Genomic DNA, 19,910 nt, shown 5'->3' on the forward strand with positions numbered 1-19,910 from the left:
TAATGCTATAATGCATGCATGGTTCCTGTATAGAGTGCTTTCCTGAAATGGGTTCATGCTCTGGGCAAATGAATATTCCCTGATTTGTACTAATGCTTCCAATTATAACTCAGGAACCTTACTTGGAATTCTTGGGTACTTGAACTCTACCTGTGCATTCGCTATTATAAGCAAACCTTTTGATTAGAAGATTCCTTGGAAGGAACATTCCTTGATTCACGTGGACGTTTATTCATACACTGGAAGAGAGTAGTAGGTTCTGCCTGTGTGGAGAATAAATTTGCATACGTTATTGTACAGTGTGCTGAATGTGTGAGTTATAAACCAGACTGATGTTTGTATGGCGAGTATATAGACCACACCGTAGTAATATAGTGCAGTAACATGAGTAACAGTGACGTGGTTTGAGCCTGACAAGACATACTGCATATAACAGAACAATCTTTCTTATGTCATTGGGTGCGTTCCAAAATAATACTTGCATCTTAATGGCTAATTCTGTGTTGTTTTGTATTGCAGTTAATACGGAGCGACATTTTAGAATCCCAACATGTTCTGACATTTACAGTAGAAGCTATGGCAGCGAGCATACCAGGGTTAGTATAGACAGGAACACAGATTTATTTATATGGCATGTATATACAAAGGTTCCCATAGAACACACTATTAGGATAAATAGAGCTATACTTGTGCACAACATAGAAGGAAGCAATATACAGATATGCAAAATACAAGGCTGGGAGCATTTCTAAATAAACTTGCACATTTAAGCCTTACAAATGTACCCATCAGGAGAGCTATCCCATGTGATATAAATAAACAATCCTACACATTAGATAGAGGACATATTTAAATAGTTGAACATATGTCGAGTTCAGACAAACAGCCTTGCTGATAAAACAAAACACATCAATGAAACATAGAAGGCTTCTAAGAGGAAACAATCCAAAGAGGCCATTTCAGGGATATTATTAGCTGCTAAAAACTAGTCAGACCTCTACTTATTGAACCTCTGTTTTTTGAGCCAGACTGATTTGCAGCGCTGCACGGCAAACTGAAGTGCCTCAAGGTGCTTCAGAGTCAGTGCTGTATGTATTAAAGCAAGGCCGGATGTAAACTTTTTTTTTGGGGGGGGGAAGTCAAGCGGTTGGCTTCTGTGTGTCTGATCAAAGGGTGGGAGCTCTGTAGCCTGGATTAAAAGGATAGGAAGTCTCGCACAGTAAATGCTCCAGCCACCAGCTCCAGAGCAGAACTTTGTGAACAGGCAACAATGAAGAAAGAGAGGCAATCTCCCCCAGTAATTACACCAGCATCGATAACGGCATAGAAAGTGGCATATGCAGCCACCTGCTGAAATCCTTGGCCTCCTGTAACCCTGAGGTCCTGGAAAATCACTAATCTGATTTCATTGATGTCGTCATTGTGCACGGTGTTTCTCCTTTGCCACTTCTTGACCTGCTGAGCTGCGAAGAGAGTGACCAACTTTCTGCGCTGTTTTGTTTTTAACCGCATCACAAACGTTTTCACACTCTTGTGTGATGCAGGCAGTGATGAGGCAGTAAAGGGAGTGCGCGCTTGGCAATAGTGTCTGCGTAGTGGACGAAGGAAAGGTGCGCGTGCATGCTGCAACTTACTGGGAACACTGATGTGCACACTGGGAAAGAAATATAGTGATGGCTCGATTTCTGATTGTTGTTGTGTTTTTTTCTTTCAGGTTCGGTAGCTGGACCAGCGAGTGAGGTTTTGTCGAGATGGCTCGTGGGCCATTCATTTATAAAATGGGGCACGACAGGACATTCACGGTGTCAATCTGGGGCTAGACCCTGTAGTGTTTGCATTACACTGGTATGGAAAGGGAAGGATGAAGTGGCCAGAATTGTTGCCCTGTTTGAACAGACTATTGGTGAGCGGGCGGTGCCCAGATGTACTGGTTGTCCACCTAGGGGAAAATGAGTTGGTTGAGGCGAAGGGGCTGCAAGTATTGAAGCGTATGAAGAGGGATCTTAAAGAGATTCAGTGGCAATGGGCAGGTTGCCATATAGTTTAGACAGTGAGTGCACGGCGGCCAGGGCGATCAAGTGGGCAAGGAAGAAGATAAACAAAGGGAAGCACAATTTTTGCAGGGAGCGGAGTGTTACATACATGTAAAACTCTGATCTTCAGTTGGCACATGCGGTATTCTTTAGTGGGGATGGGGTTCACTTGTCCTTTATGGGCACAGAACTGTACTTGTTGCATATCAAGGACACACTGTGCAGCATTTTCAGCCTCAGTTAAAAGGGAGTCCCGGGGGGGCAGAAAAATCCCATTAGGGAACTCTTTCTGGGTGGTGGGGCAGGGCCAGTTGGCATGGCTTGCACAGTTTTAGGCTTGAAAGTGGCAGCCCAGGTGGGAAAGGAAAGGGTAGACTGGACTTCGCCTGGTTATTACAATGTTTGGCGCAAATTTGTAGTAGTTACAGTTGCAGAATAATAGCATCTTGAAAGGAGGTTTAAAATATCAATTAGAACGATAAAAGAAAGAGGACAGGATTGCAATACTCTTTGTGGGGAGAAGGGAGGGTAGGTTAGGAGTGAGGGATGGTGTAGATGGTGTAGTTAAATTATATGTATAGTGAGGTGGTTAGTCTGTAAGGCAAAGGCCAGGGTTCTTGTTAATGTTATGTGCACCTGTCTTCAATAAAGCAACCTTTTCCACACAGCACAGTGTCAGTCTTGCGTATGCTCCCATTTTCCCCAATAGGGTTTTGGGGGGTAGCCAACCTGGGGAGATCTTCCCCCCAGGAGTATTGGGGAATTGGAGAAGTCCATGACTGCTCGGGATCCTTTTGGGCTATTTTGGGCTACAACTGGGATTCAGGTATTTAGCTGCCCATTTTAGAGTGAGGGTCACCATTTTGTGGAGGTGACACTGTGGCTGCCAGGCAGTCAGGGTGGTTCATTTTATTCCCACCCTTTAGATTGGCAGGTTAGGGGTTGACAGGTGGGGTGTTTGGTAGCTTGATACTTGGTATGTCTTCTGGGGGACAGGTGCACCAGGGTTATTGTGTGGTATGTTTGCTTTTTTGTTGTTTGGAAGCAGGTGCACTAGTGGGGGCAGGGCCAGTTGGCACGGTTTGCACAGTTTTAGACTTCAAATCAGCAGCCCAGGTGGGAAAATACAGGGTAGACTGGACTTCGTCTGGACGAGCCAGGTTGTTAAAATGTTCGGCAGGAAGTTATAGTAGTTACAGTTGAAGAGTAATAGCATCTTGAAAGGAGGTTTAAAATAGCAATTACAATGATAAAAGGAAGCGACAGGATTGATGTGGTGTAGTTAAATCATATGTATAGTGAGGTGGTTAGTCCGTGAGGTAAAGGCCAGGGTTCTTGTTATTGTTTGGTGCAACTGTTTTCACTAAAGCAGCCTTTTCAATACAGTAGTGTCAGTCTTGGTTATGTCCCCTTTTTTCCCCAAAGAGGAGCTGGTAATCTGGAACACTTCGTACAAGTGAAGAAATCTTTAACAAATTTAAAGAATTAAGCCTTCCAAATATTCTAATGCAGCATTAGGCAATAAGTAAAACAAAAAGACCTGAACGCAAGATATGACAATAGTTCTTCCAAGTACCTGGCTTATGACCTCAATATTCTTTTGTAATTATGGTACAGTGTATAAGAAAATCAACATATTTTCCCTTTTAAGTGTATCTGTCTTTACTTACACCAAGTAACTTTTTTTCTTGTCATAAAGTATGGTTAAGGATGGCTATTGCCGCATATCCTGATTAGGAAAGGGAGAATTAGAAACTTGTGGAAAAGGAGAAAAGTTTTTATCTTGTAACCGTCTTACTAAATTGGAAATCAAGGAGTTTGCAGATTTTTTTTTGAAGTTGGCAGCAAGACAGTAGGAATGAACATTTGGAAACGCTGCTTTAATTAGCTGGTCCTTTTGTGGACTGTTGGTGTTCAATATTGTGATCCTAATAAATAAATATCTTCTTTGATACCACTAGGCCGAATCCTAGTCAGCCAGTAGTCCTGATTTGTCTAGTAGCAAGAGTTTCCTATTTTTGAATAACAAAACTAGAAAACTGGTGATTAATACATGGCCAAAAATATGCAAAACACTGATGTCAATATTTATGGGCTTTTGGCACAGGGCAGCACGGCAAGTCACCTTGCTGCGCTGCCCTGCATCAAAGGAAGGGATGGCATATCTATGGCAAACAGGACATTCCTGTCCTTTCCCACTGTGCTGGTACCATTTTAGCAGCCTAGCATCAACACAGGCACCCTTGCACCATATTGCAAGGGCGTCTGGGTTGTAGTCAGGATTGTTTTTGTGCAGGAAGGGGCACCTTCCTGCACAAAAACAATCCTGGGAGGCCTTTTCCTCTCTATGTGTGCTGCAGCATAACATAAAAATGAGGAGAAATAAAGATATTTCTCCTAGTCGCGCCTCCCCTGGGGAGGTGTAAAGTTTTGGCACATGACAAGACTTACAAGGTCTTGTAAATCTGTGGATGCTTCAAAATCCATGGGTATTGCGTAATGCCCATGGAAAGCCTCCCTTGTGCAGAGTAAGGCAACAAAGTGATTTGCACTGCCCTGCGTTACTCCATATTTATGATGCCATTAAAAGTCATGCAAAGTGGTTTTGCGTGGCCTCATAGATATGAGTTAAAAGTTTGTGCCACCCTTGTGTCACAAAAAGTGATGCAACAGTGGCGCAAGTGGCTCAAAAATATGCCCCTAAATGTCCCTCCTGGTAGACCAATTGAATGTGGCTGCAGATCCATTGTAGAACCTCTTAATAAACACATTGGGATCTATTCACAAAAGTAAATTTACACACGCAGATTTACTCATATGTAAATCTACTCCTGCATCTAGGTTGAAATCTATACTTTTTCGCTATTTACCATTTTCGAGTGTAGACTTCTCATCCACCCCCTCTGCATGGGATGACTCCTGGTGGCCTACCACTCTCGGAACCGCTCCGACTCCCACCGACCACGCACGCAACCTAGGATTCATCCTGGACCCCTCACTATCCATGACCCAGCAAGTCAACGGCATCTCCTCCTCCTGGTTCAACACCCTCCACATGCTCCGAAAGATCTACAAATGGATACCCACAGAAACCAGAAGAAGTCACCCAAGCCCTCGTAAGCAGGAAACTGGACTACAGCAATGCCCTCTACGCAGGTACCACGGCCAAAATCCAGAAGAGGCTGCAACACATCCAGAACGCCTCTGCACACCTCATCCTGGATATCCCCCGCCACTGCCACATCACAGACCACCTGAAAAACCTGCACTGGCTCCCAGTCAACAAGAGATTCACCTTCAAACTCCTCACCCATGCTCACAAAGTACTGCACAACACCGGACCAGAATACCTCGACAGACGACTCTCCTTCTACACCCCGACCTGGCATCTCTGCTCTGCTGACCTTGCCCTCGCAGCCGTCCCATGCTTCCACAGAACTACAACCGGTGGTAGATAATGTTTGCACCTCGCCGCCAAAACGTAGAACACTCTTCCCACCCACCTGCACCAGACCAAAGACCTCCTTACCTTCAGGAAACTTCTCAAGACCTGGCTGTTTGGGCAGTAGTAGCACCCCTGCTCCCCACCTTCTCCCCCCTCCCTTCAACGCCTTGAGATTCTCATGGGTGAGTAGTGCGCTTTACAAATCCCTGATTGATTGATTGATTGATTGATTCAGGTGAGTGCTGGAATGTGGTTCTCTTGTTTTGTTTTAACGTACACTGAGATTGCCCATAACACTCTCATATTTGTTTTTGGTTCTTTTTTGGAATTTAGGCCCATATTTATACTTTTTTTTTTAACGCCGCATTTGCGTATTTTTTTGACGCAAAAGCAGCGCAAACATACAAATACAATTGTATTTTGTAAGTTTGTTCCACTTTTGCTTCAAAAAGTGACACAAATGAGGCGCAAAAAAAAGTATAAATATGGGCCTTAGCGTCCAAAATATTGTATGTGTATTATTCATTTTTTAATGCAAGCTGTGGGTTTCCTTAGATCACTCTGCCCTTGCCATTGTTTGAGTAAATTCACTTTTGGGTAGCCACACACAACTCCTTGCCAATTAGCTTTCTTACCTTAGTCTTTTCATTTGTGATATTGTACAGACTGAGCTATAGAGTGTATCACATTTTACCATGTCCTAAAGATGACCCTAGAATTCAGGTCTGGCTTGAAATATCAACTGATGCAATAAGACTAGTGAGAAGTTCATATAATATGAACTGGTTGCTGCTCATAACTTACCATACATTAATTGTTCTTAGAAAATTATGAGTTAACAAAAAATCATAATTTTTTTTAGTCTGGAAGGTACTATAGTTCCAAGTTACAGTTAATAATAAAGGAGGGGCATGTTTGATGTCACTGTCTGATGGAGCACCCTCGGACTCTGCTCGCCAGCAACAGCATCAAAATTACTAATGGGGGGGTGTGGCTTGACGCTGGTGAAAATGGCTGCAGCCTAAAGTGGCCCTGTTGTGCTGATATTAACCATATGACATACACACACTGAATCAGAACACAGAGGGTTCTCTCTCACCCCCTCAGAGCTGTAGGGAAGCTGCAGGCCACCTTATGTGAGGGACGGCCTTCGGGACACCGCAGAGTGACGGATAGGGTGGCTGGTGCAGCCTACTGCGTTGGCATGTCCCCAGCCCCTAGTGGGGAGGAGTGATGGAAATGGAAGCGGGGAAGACAGCTGCTGGGGCGGCAGCCCCACCCTAAATATTGAACATTCTGGTGCGACGAGTGGGTGGCCCCCGAGTGTTTGCAGCCACTGGCTCAACCACCATAGCAGCTCAGGGAGCGGGGATGCCCACACCTCAATGACCCACAGATAGGGTTCGCGCACCAGACCCGTCCACCCGCCATTACCGGCCTGGTAACCTACGGAGGAAGCTAGAAGGTGAGCCGCCATTCCCCCTATATTGACTAGACGCTGCCCAGGCATAGGGCACATGTTCAGCAGAGAGGCAGGGAGAATCTCGAGGTGCAGAGGAAGCATATTTTTTCCAGGGAGGGTTGGGCACACTCAACACCCCTGAAACTTAGACACTGTGAGCCATCAGCCCCAGGACCTAAAACTAGAAAGCAAGGTGATATGCACCCTTTGAGTAACTCCCTAGGTTCGCACGAGTGACATACTCATCCGTTGTGATTATCCACCTGGGACTGCTGGTGCTGTTTTCACGAGCCCCGGGGTGAAGTGGCGCTGCTGCGCATTGGAACCTCATAGGGCAGAAGAAACTGGACTCTTTGGTGGACCGACCCCCGGCCTTGGCATGGATGGGGGACACTTGCATCAAGTGAATAAAATGGACAGGTATGTGGTGCCACTCTCGGCCACGTCGATGGTGGAGAGTACTGCCCTCAGGCAGGAGGAGAACATGCCTTGGGAGGAGCAACCCTTTCTCAGGGAAATAATGGTGACAGAAAAAGAACTCAAAGGGACTATAGAACCAAAACTGGAGGCAGTAACAATCAATATTGCCTTGCTATGGCCAGATTACCAGAAACTTTCTGAGAAGGTTACCTCAATGGAATCCATTGTGGGGGGTCTGCAAAATGCCATGAAATCAATGGACGACAAAGTTAGTAAGCTCGAAAATGAACATATACAGATGACTCGAGGACCAAGAAGGACGGCCGTGCCGCAATAACATTAAAATCATAGGCATCCCGGAAAAAGCTGGAGGGCCCAGTGTCGAATTGTTTGTGGAGGAATTCATCACTAAATATCTGGCACCAAAAAGGCTCTCCCATTACTTTATGGTTGAAAGAGCACAGAGGGTGTTTGTCCCCCCCCACTCAAGCCTGGAGCACCGTCCCAGACCATCATTGTGCGGAAATTAAATTTTAGGGACTAGGATGCCATATTGCAAGTAGCACAAGCAAAAGATGCTATCTAGTATTAAAACACAATGGTCCAATTTGTTTCCCAGACTTCACACTCCATGTTCAGCGCCAACTATGTCATTTTATCAAGATCAATAAGGCCCTTCATTAGGCGAATGTGAAATACTCAATGCTATTTCCAGAGAGACTTCGTGTGATTGCAGTTGGCAAGACCTGGCATTTTGAGACATTGGAGGAAGCATGGGACTGGCTGAAGTGCTGGCAGGTCGTACGGATAAAGTGCAAACCCACTAAGAGGAGGACCACATTGCAAGAAGGCCGTCATTCCCCGGTGCACAAACATGAAGACCAGTTATAGTCGACGAGAGCTGATGGATGACTTTAGCCAAAAAAACGATCCTCTTGTGTGCAAGAGATGCAATGCTGCATTCTAAGTCTGGGGGTGAGAAATCAAAGGCTGCACAAGTACACAATGGCTTGGGGCTGGGGGGAGGGATAGGAACAATTTTTACAAATGGGATGGTTGATTACTGGCCACAAGAGTTACAGTCTATTGAGTGGGGTGTAGGCCAAGTTCTCATAATAACAGTTCTTTGGGGTGACAGGCACTCTGCATGTTGGGGGGGGGTGGGCAGTTTTAGGCCTGCCTTGCAGGGGGGCTGGGAGGGGGGATTTGGACATGTTTAAGGCAAAAGTCAATGTTAGTCTTTATGATCATATACATGGGCAGTGGCGCAGTACAGAACACTGATAGGGTTAATGCAACAGATACAGGTGTTCCAATTGCATGCTACACTATGGATAGAATTACATAGATACATGAGACAAAACCTATGACTGCTACCCAGTGTAGGGGTTCTCCGCCCAAGACAGATCTACAGATAATGACCCGGAATGTCAATGGACTGGGAAGTAAAATTAAGAGAACTATGGTATTACAGTTCATGAAAAGGCACTCCCCAGATATAGTCCTCATACAAGAGGTGCACCTAGACGGTAATCACAACCAGGCCCTATTCAGACTGGGGTACATATTGACAGTGCACTCAGGTTTCACGTCGAATTCCAGGGGAGTAGGAATAATGGTGAAAAAGTCACTCCCATACATCCCACAGTCTACTCAGTATGAGACACTGGGGAGGTTTGTAGCGCAATCCGAGAATTGGCAATGTTATAATCATTTGCTCAGTTTATATACCACCAAAACTGCATGCACAAACACTACCAGATATTAGTGACTTATTGTGAAGAATGCTCCCAGGGTGCTAGTGATGAGGGGTGACTGGAATGCTGTAGAAGACCTCTTGGTGGACAGAGCGGGCCCTCATAGCGGTGGGGCCCGGCCCTCGCTGCTGATGGCCTTCTTGGATGCGTTTGTCCTCGTGGATCTCTGGAGACTGCATAGTACCTTGGTCCGACAGTATACATTCCACTCAGTGACCCATTCTAGTGCCTCCAGAATAGACAACTTAATGACCCACCAGGCAATGGCCTTCAGATTTTTGGGGTCCAGACATGGGGCGAGGGGCATATCGGAACACTCGCCCCTGACAGTAACATTCGACAGGATACTCCCTAAGCCAGAGGCAATGCCACTAATAGACCCACCCCTGGAACTTTAAAGATAAAAATAAGATGTCACAACTTAGAAAAGCGGCAAAGTTCTACTTTCAAGAAAATGTAGGAACAGTCCAGTGCCCTATCACACTGTGGGAGGCGTTTAAAACAGTACTCAGATGACATGCAATCTCGAAGATAGCAGGGATGAAAAGGGAAAAACGTGAGGCGCTTGATGCCCTGGAATGAGAAATACAAGAGTTAGGGAACGCGGCCCAAAACCAGCCAAACGCTCAATGGTGCCATGAACTCTGGCTCAAGCAGAGTGAAATTTGATCACTTGCCAAAACATGCACTTTGTATCTAGAGACGACTATATGAGGTAGGGAATAAAGCGGGCAGGCTACTAGCATGGCTTGAGAAATGAGATCAAAGAGGAGGCATGTTACAGATTCATGACAGCACGGGAGATTGTCGCAAGTCAGTGGACAAAATAGCGGAGTCGTTTGCATCCTATTATGAGACTCTCTATACAACCTCTTCTGAGGTTACGTTGGTGCACTGCGATGAGTTCCTCACAGACATTCAAGTCCAAACCCTATCTGAAGTGGACAGAGATGCACTAGAAAGCATTCTCTCTGAAGCTGAAATCACAGATGCCTTGAGGTCCCTACAGGCAGGGAAGGCACCAGGCCCCCATGGCCTACCGGTCGAAATATACAAGGAGTTTCTCATTGAAGGTATGTATACACCGATTGGCCATGTACGGCAATGCTCTACTGGTGGGCGAACTCCCCATTGACCAGAGATTTGCAACAATTGTTGTGATCCCCCCCAAAAATAAGGCACAACGGAGTGGTCCTCCTACTACCCCATTTAACTTTTAAATGTGGAGACCAAGGTGCTGGCAAAGGCTTTGGCATTACAACTTTGTAAGGTGATCACCTCAGTGATACACCCACTCAGTTGGGGTTTATGCCTTAGAAAAGGGACATGCCTGAACTTAAGAAGGCTATATGGGGTACTATACTTAACAAGGTCAGCCAAGCAAGATCCTGCTGTAGTGTTATCATTAGATGCACAGATAGGGTTCAACAGCATCAAGTGGGACTTTCTGTTCGCCGCTCTAAGACGTTTCAGGTTTGGCCCTAAGCTCTGCACTTGGGCACGCCTTTTATATACGAATCCCATTGGAAGGATTAAGGTCAATGGAGTAATTTCCAGGCAGTTCAGTCATGTTATTTGCCCTAGAGCAAAAGCCCCTGGCAGCATAGGTGTGGGTGGACCCACACCTTTGGGGCATAGAGAGGGGCCCTGACTGGGACGAATGGATCTCCCTATAGGCAGGCAATGTACTTCTGTTCCTTAGTAACCCCACCTGGTTGATTGACAGGGTTCTACAGATTTTCTGTATTTTTTAGAACACTCCAGCTACCGTTTGAACTGAAATAAGTCATTCCTGTTTCCACTGGAAGGAAAGGTGGCCCCCAACTGCTGAGAGCACTATCACTTTCCATACAATCCAAAGGTTTCACATACGTGAGGATCCATATCACTAGAGATGCACAGGAATTTTTAAAAAAATGTATACACTATCCTGGATAGGCTACGCTATGACGTGGGCCACTGACGGATGCTACTATTATTGCTGATGGGCAGTGCCACCCTGTATAAAATTAGGGCTTTGCCCCATCTTCATTATGGACTCCAAAATATGCTGTTCCCGGTTCCTTGCCCCAGAGGTCTTGGGAACACTTAGGACCAAGTGGGAGGCAGAAGTGGGACAAATGGAGGATGAGGAAAGGGGAGAGGCATTACAAAGCCCCAGAGTAATAGCTATTTGGGCAGGCTTTTGACTGATTCAATCATGCATCCTACATCAAGCATACTACCCGTCAACCCTTCTGAATAGATAGGAAGGTCTCCAACCGAGGTTAAGGACAGGAGGGCACATTTCTACACATATTGTGGTTCTATCCAAGGATCCAATTGAAGTGATGGTGAGGGTAACAACAATACAGATCACTTTAGACGCCAAGTGGTTACTGCTTAATGTAATTGGAGAAAGGGCATGGTCCAAATATGAAGCAATTTTGGATGATGGCTGGGGCCATAGTTGCCAAGAGAAATACCGCAAGGATGTGGGGGTGGGGGACTATATCACAATCCACGATTCAGGAAGGGCAGAAAGACATTGACTGGTGTCAAAGTGCCAAGAAAGTGATATATCAGGAATGGGTTTGTATGAAAAAATTGGAAAAGATCTTGGTTCATTGGGACTCCTTCCAACTAACGAAGACAATACCTGATTAACTGTAACTAACGTCTTATAGAAGGTTGAATAGTATATCATTGCAATAATATGTGTGATTATTTTTCTGGCTGCAAGAGGGGAAGTAAGGAAGTAATGCATGATCGATTGGGATGACAATGTATACCTTGGGTAGTACACTGTTTCATATGTACACTGTATTCTGCGACCACTGCCATAACTTCACTGTGTTCTTGATAAAAACTGAATAAAAATATAGTTTTAAAAACAAATTAACAATGAGCTGATGACACACAACTTTAATTGGAGGTCTGCCTGCTCCAGACATCTAACAACTTAAACTGTGTGAACCTCATCCACACCCAGATGTCCAAACCTGCCACCTGTAGCTCAGCCCACAAAAACAGAATACCTAATATTCACCAAGAACAAGCAACAACTGATCCAAACCTAGGTAAATGACATGAACCAAGAGGTATTCATGTCATAATTTCATCTAGTGCTGAGTGACCTGAATTCACTCTGGACACTGACCTCACCCTAAAAAAATACTTCACCAAGAAAACCAAGATTACTTGGGACTAGCTCTTTTTGCTAAAGAAACTAACACCTTTCCTCATCAAGGACCTAACAACTATGATCATATCATCCCCAGCCCCGACTGGAACTTCTCTAACTCCTCTTGCTGGCCCACATCACAGACAACACTAACTGACTCATTGTCAAAGCCATCACAACTAGCACCCCTGCCTGTCTAGCTGACAAGCTCACCACCTTCTGTGGCTCTTACTACACCTGTATTCAAGACCCCATCAGACTGGAGATAAAGAAGGCCAAAAAATAAAGTAACAGACCAACCTCATGCACAAACTTAGCATTTGGAAGGGCATCCCACTATCCATATGGAACACCCCAACTATGCTTCAATTTAGGAATGAGATGTAGACACAGCTCTTTAAAGAACATTACATCATAGTGTAAATAAAGTGTCCACTTCTACAACCAAGCTATCCCACCAAACACTTATTGACTCTATCTTTCAGTATGGTGCTCTGTTGCCTTTCAGTTAGGTTTGCACTATGTAAGTATCACATATATGTATATCAGTACATGTATGCTGTTTTTTGTCCTCATAACACCAAGCATGCCTACAATAGCCGGTATCAGTGTCAATACCGGGGACAACATAAATAATACCCACATGAAATACCTTATGGCCAGGTAGTATTTCCTTCAATACTTTTGAGGAATCCAGTACTCTCACTCAGAGGCCTTAGGTGGTGGCCATTACCCTCTGAGAGGATCTTGGTATAATCATGGGACTGTTTCCCCCATCTCGCCCTTTGCCAGAGCTCATAGGGTTCCTAAGAAGCTCTGTATTCCGATAATAGCTCGCTTTATCCAGTACGCATGCATAATCCGCAGCTATCAGCCACTCTTTTACTGACAGAAGCTTGGCTTGTAACCACCTTTTGCATATTCCCATTCTGGCCAACAAGACCAGATAAAATAGTAGCTCTCTTCGCTCTTTGCTGGGGGCCTTCACCTCACAATGTGTTTGTCTATTTCAAATAAAGTCAAGATGGGGCTTACCTGCAGGCCATCATTTATGATGGAATTTCACACCTTGACTACCTCTTGTCAGAAGATAACTAATCCTGGACATTCACGAACATGTGCACATCGTTGGCGCCCTTTAGTTCACATCTTGCACATTTGTATTTTCCTATATTCTTACATTTTTCCAGGAGTCAAGTAGCATCAATGAAGAGTGAAGGAATAGTTCCTTCTTAATGGGTCAGATTTAACTGTAGCAATAAATAATTCCATGTATGTTGTTTTGTGTGCATGATGTTGACCAACTTCCTGTTTAGTTAGATCACAAGACAAATAGCAATTTAGGTCCTGAGTTAATTTGAAATACATTTAGGGGCAGATTTAAGAGCCCCTAGTGCCTCCTTGTGCCTCTTTGCACCACATTTGCATCATTTTGTTTACTCTAATGTGGCCTAACGAGGCCAGAATCACCATGCCAAATTTAGAAAGTGGCGCAATGCATAATGGTGAGAGGCATAGTGTATGCAAAGGGGGCGTCCCCTGTTAGGGGAGGCAAAAAAATGGTGCAAAGAAATCTAAGACATTTCTTTGCGTGCACTTTTAATGCCTACTCAGAGCAGGTGTTGAATAGAGGCACACCATTGTTTACAATGGGCCTCAATTGGCTTTGCAAGATTAGCATCAACATTTTGACGATAATCCTGCAGAGCGCCGAATTAGCATCAAAAGTTTTGACATAAGTTCCCTAACTACCGCCATAGTGCACTGGGTATTAAATACGGCGCACACATGGTGGAGTTAGTGGGGCTCTAAGGGGCGCTAGTAAAGTGGCACTGCACTGGTGCAGCGCCACTTTTCATAAATATGCTCCTTTGTATTTAGTGAGAGGTGTCACAAGTTGGAGAGCTGGCTTGATGTGAGAAAGAACAGACCTGGGTAAGCTCTAGTGAGTTGGAGAGTAAAATTAAGGGTTGGATTTGTGCAGTTTTTGGAGAAAGGAAGCTACTCCAATGGTTTTAAAGATAAGCTTTAAAGAAGGACAATAAAATAATTAAAACTAGTGTGAAGAATTTATTAAAATACTAGACAGTTTGTTGTTTTCACATTGAAATCTGACGTGTTTTTGGAAAGTGCCTAACTGTGGATTTTGGCCTCTAGGCCTCTAGCTCATGCGGCACCTAGGAAAAGCTAGCAAACCTGGACATTTCTAAAAACTAGACACCGAGAGGAACCCAGGATGGGGTAACGTGTGGCACTCTCACTAGGTTCTGTTACCAAGAGCCCTTTGCAAACCTCAAAATGTGACAAAAAAACACTTTTCCTCACATTTTGGTGATAGAAAGTTCTGGGATCTGAGGGGAGCCACAAACTTCCTTCCACCCAGCATTACCCCAGGTCGCCTGATAAAAATGGTACCTCACTTGTGTGCGTATGCCTAGTACCCGCAACAGGAAATACCCCAAAACACTACGTGGACACATCAGAATTATCAAATTCAAAACTACCTGTTTTTGTGGGGGAGGACACCTGCGTTTTTGGTCCTGAGCTCGGAAGCCATCTAGGGAAACCTACCAAACACAGATGTTTCTGTGTGGGATCACTGTACCGGCACAAATTTACTACCACCCAACGTTCCCCTCAGTCTCCCAATAAAAATGATAGCTCAGTTGTGTAGGTGGGCCAAGTGCCTGTGACAGGGAAGAGCCAAAAACATGTCGAAATTGAAGGGGAACCAAAGCGGGTCCAAAACAGCAGTTTGAAAAGAAACATTTTTAGGCTGACAAGTGGGGCAGAATTTTTATAGGTATAGATGCAACAATGCTGAGTGGTAGGAATCTGTGGTTTCCTGCAGATTCTGGAAGGTTCCATCACATAAATGTGGGGAAAATGTGTTATATGAAGCAACGTTGGAGGTTTGCAGGGCATTGTGGGTAGGAAAATGGTGTGGGGTCAATGTGAAGCATACCACCCTGGACTCACCCAGATGTTTACTTTTCAGATGTGTCTAGGTCTAGTAGGTTTTTTTAAATGGCAGCGTACCAAAGTCCAAAAAGTGCAGCTGCTCACCATGCCAAGTGGGAATTAGCCAAGCTCTCTTGGCCCTTATGTGTCTAGGTCTTGTAGATTTTTCTAGATGGCAGCATCCCAAAGTCCAAAAAATGCAGCCCTCACCATTCCAAGTGGGACGATTTTGAGAGTTTGACAAGCTCTCATAGCCCAAATGTAAAACCAAAACCCTAAATAATCAAATGTCCTCTTGCTTGGCGTGGGATAGTATGTTTTAGTGTGCGGGGGAGAGCTGAAAGACTGTTACCCCCTTCAGTTAGGGTAGAGGCATAACCATGCCATACTGGTTGGTAGCCACCACCCCACTATTTTCTTTTAATTCACTGGTATCTAGTAGGCTTTCTGGCCCCCCAGGGAGTGGATTGGAGTGGTAATTGCCCCATCTGCCCACCGGTGGGCAGAACAACTTTGTCCCCATTTATTTTGGGGTGGGGTATGGCCATACCCCCACCTTCTTTTTTTGAAAAAAAATCTTCCTCGGTTCCTAGTGGGCTTTCTGGCCCCCCTTGGGGGCAGATAGGTCTTACAAAGATAGGTCAATCTGCCCACAAGGGGGGCAGAAATCACCAACAGTAATGTGCCCCCATGGAGAGCAACCAATGCCCAAGGGGCTGCCCCCCCAAACAAAACAAACATATACCAATCCCTGGTGCCTATGTGGTTTCTGCCCACCCTGGGGCCTGATCAGCCTAATAGAAATAGGCCGATTTGCCCCCAAGATGGGCATAAATGACCTAAAATAAAATTTCCCCCCCAGGGGAGCGACCCTTGCATGAAGGGTCATTCCCCATCTGTAAACAAAGCAAAAAATCCCTAGTGCCTAGTGGTTTCTGCCCCACTTGGGGCAGATCGGCCTAATTAAAATAGGCCGATCTGCCCCAAGGGGGACAGAAATGGCCCAAAATAAATATGCCCCCCCACGGGAGCGACCCTTGCCATAATGGGTTGCTCCTCTTGCGTGAAATTGTTGTGAAAAAATCCCTGGTGTCTAGTGGTTTCTGCCCCCCTTGGGGAGGCCTTAAAAACAATTGTCCCCTTGGGAAGCGACCCTTGCCAAAGGGGCCGCTCCCCTTATACATAAATTGAAAAAATGAAAACTCCCTGGTGTATAGTGGACATTTCTGCAGCCAAGATCGCTTCTTATCGGGCTGCAGAAATGCTCAGAGAGACATCAAAGGAAAGGAAAGCCTTTCCTTTCCTTTGATGCCTCTGCCTACCCCCAGCCCGTGAGAAAAAGTGAAATGCTTTGCATTTCTCTTGCGATCCACACTGGAAAAAGAGCTTCCAGCACGATGGGGACGGCCTATGATGAGGTCAGTGCACTATTGCTCGCTAACATCATCAGACGTCAATTGGCGGGGGAGGGAGTTCGAGGGTGGAAGAGGAAGCGATTCCCCTTCCATCCCTTCCCCCGAGGGCCGGTAGCAGGACGTAATGGTTACATCTGTGGCGCCTCAGCGCCGCACCACTGGACGTAACCATTATGTCGGTGGCAGTTAAGGGGTTAAGTGAAAACAGCAGTTGTTTTTCCCTTGGTTTTATGCATGTGTGGGTGTGGCACATCATTGCTGGGAGGAGTATTCTGTCTGCACCATCTTATATGTTGGTGTATTATGGTCAAAGTAGAAGAGAGTTTTCAAAATGATGTTTTGCCTTTATGATTGCCGCCTACCTATCTCTAAGAAAACAGGTAGTATTATTAGTTGGTATTGAGGTAGAGATTGAACATTTCAATTATTTGCTTTAAACTTCTTTTGCTGCAAGTGTGGTTAAAACACCCAATCAGTATGCTGTGTCCATGAAATTGAATGAGAATCAATTTGGTCCCAAGATAAATGCTGTTTTCTGATGTCACACATTTTACCTCAAAGATACAGAGGGTGGAGTGAAAGGCTAGTGGGCTTAGGTGCATCTTTGAGGGAACCGGCTTCTACCTGAGACATTTCACAGAGGTTTTCGTGTAGTATCAGTTAGAAACACACGGACTCATGTCGTGAATATGCAAGAAAGGCTATGGTTGGATCAGAATCTCCCTTTGTCGATGCACCAGTAATTCTACAAATCTCTTAATGCATCTGGGAGTCTGGGAGAGCTTATTGAACAGGTGGTTGTCCATGGAAAATGGCACAAAAAAAGGGGCCTGGTGGCAACATCAAATGAATTTGCTGTTTTGATAAATATTAGTTCCATGGATCTTCTTTTGAATACATCTGGTGCAAGTGACTTAGATGATGCAAGCGGCAATTATCCAGTTGTACTTTCTGAAATTTTTAGCAAATTGCAGAACATTTTTTTGCTGAATTTTATAAAAGAGGCATGTCTGTTCTGTCGTTCATACAGTGGAAGTCACCAAGCTCTATACATAGTTGACATCATAGCACCAGAATGACTTGCATGGTTGTGGTTGACTGAGTCTGTGTAGTCTACTCATCTTTGCATTCATGTTAGCAATTTTCTTTGTAGTCATGATTTTTGTATCTCCTGCAAAGCACATGTGTAACACACAGATGACAGATTTTTGTTTTATGTAGATAGGTAAGTGGGTTACTAGTTTTGACTCAGAGATCCTTTTACTGCTTCCAGTTCTTAAATATCAATCCTAATATAAAACACTGAGCTAGGCATCAAGGACCTGCATGCAAACTGCAAAACATGGGTTCAAAGCTGTATTGTTTTTTCTCAATCTGTTGTTATTATAAAGCTAATAAAAGTTTTTTTTTCTTAATTAATAAAGTCTTATTACTACAGGCAACCGCAACTTTGTATTTCTCTCGGCAATGCATTTGTTAAATATAATCTTACAGTGAAGGCGATGTGTGACTTCTACACATTGAAACTCTCATTGTCTTATGTAACATCTTGTACATTGATTCACACACTTGTTTGAGTTGATGCCAATTTATAATGTACGAGTGTGATGTAAAGTGCTCTGACACCCTAAATGGAGTAGCGCTATAAAAGAATTAAATAAATAAACTAGTAAGTTATATTTAAAATCTTATTCGTACAAATACTCATAAGCAGGAATACAGCTCACATTCTTGTAGTGAATGCATATCTCTTATGTACAGGAATTGAACAAAGCCAAAAGCTTGCCTCCAGATCGTAAGTATAAGTGAAGTGATAACAAGCTTTGTGTCAGTGTTCCCCTCCATTGCACTGGCGTCAAGGTGTTAGGCTCCACATAGCTTCCAGTCAGGATAATACTAAAACAGAAGGCGGGCTGATGGCCCTTCAAATTCGTCCTTTGTTTTGATCCATTGATTTAAAAAATAATAAAGTCTCCTCGCCGCCTGCACTTTGCTGCTTTGAACAGAAAGCAGACAATGTGTGGGCGCTGCTGAATTGTGTCCCAGTAATGGCAAATTACAATGAGGCAAATTCGGCATATTTCACTGGGCCCAGATGGATCCCCAATCCGTCTCAATAATAGCTACTGGATCCAGGATCCGGCTCAAGGATGTCCTTTAGGGGTCCCCTGGCCTGTCCTTTGCGACCCCTGACACTGCCTTTGCAACCCCTGCCTGCAGATGTGGCACAGTTAGTGCCAGGAACAGAAGGGTAGCTCAATTACAAGTGTCAGGCTCCAGTGTCCGTTTCTGCTCATTTTTATTACTTTTATAGTGCTAAATAATGTATCATTCACTTTTAATGTAATAATGTAATGTGGTACAGCAGTATCTGAAACAGAACCTCCACTGGCATATTAGGTAAGTGAATTAAAATACTTTTCGGTATATTTGATATGCGTGCATGTGACTGAGAGGGAGTTCTGGTGAGAGAGTGTGTGTATGTGTGAGCATGTATGTTAGTATGTGGAACAGGGCGTGTGTGAAGGTGAGTGAGTGAGAATGTTTAGGTTGGTCAGAGTAAGAGTGGGCAAGAAAGTGAGAATGAGTGAGTTAGTGTAAGAGTGAGAGCAAGTATTGTGATGTCATGAGGGTTAATGTTATGTGACACCACTTCCTTTGACATCATTAAGGTCAAAGGGTGTATGATGTCACTTCCACTACCCCTGGCATTTTGGTGAATCGACACCCAGGATCCCTCTTCATTTCAGCATTGTTTATATTTTAAGCATTGGTAGCTACTGGACTTTCAGAAAGCAGCACTGCTATGCTAGACCTAAAATAGCCTTTAGGAATACCGCATGCAGAACAATTTTGACTACTGAGGTCAGTGTTAATGGTTTAGGCACCACATTTTACCTCACAAGACTTGGGCAAAGCAGAAAATAATGATTATATATTTGAGTGTGGTGCTCCGGCATCATGTTGAATTGTGACTTTTATTAGATCTATCTGTGAGTTGCAGTACTTCAGTGTCTGCCAAGTACCTAGAAACAATATTTCTCAAAATCAAAAAATAGATATGCGCCTGTAAAGAAATGATGCACAACATCAAAAAACCTGAAAAAAGGCAGGCAAACATTTATGTCATCAAACCTGCGATGTCTATTATAGTGTGTCCACTGAAACCCACTGCGTAAATGCCTATACAGAGCACTACATCACAATGAATGGCATCAGATTTAAATTCTATGCTGGGTTATAAAGTCCTTTAC

Source organism: Pleurodeles waltl, chromosome 3_1 (genome assembly GCF_031143425.1).
Source record: "Pleurodeles waltl isolate 20211129_DDA chromosome 3_1, aPleWal1.hap1.20221129, whole genome shotgun sequence".
Taxonomy (NCBI): Eukaryota; Metazoa; Chordata; class Amphibia; order Caudata; family Salamandridae; genus Pleurodeles; species Pleurodeles waltl.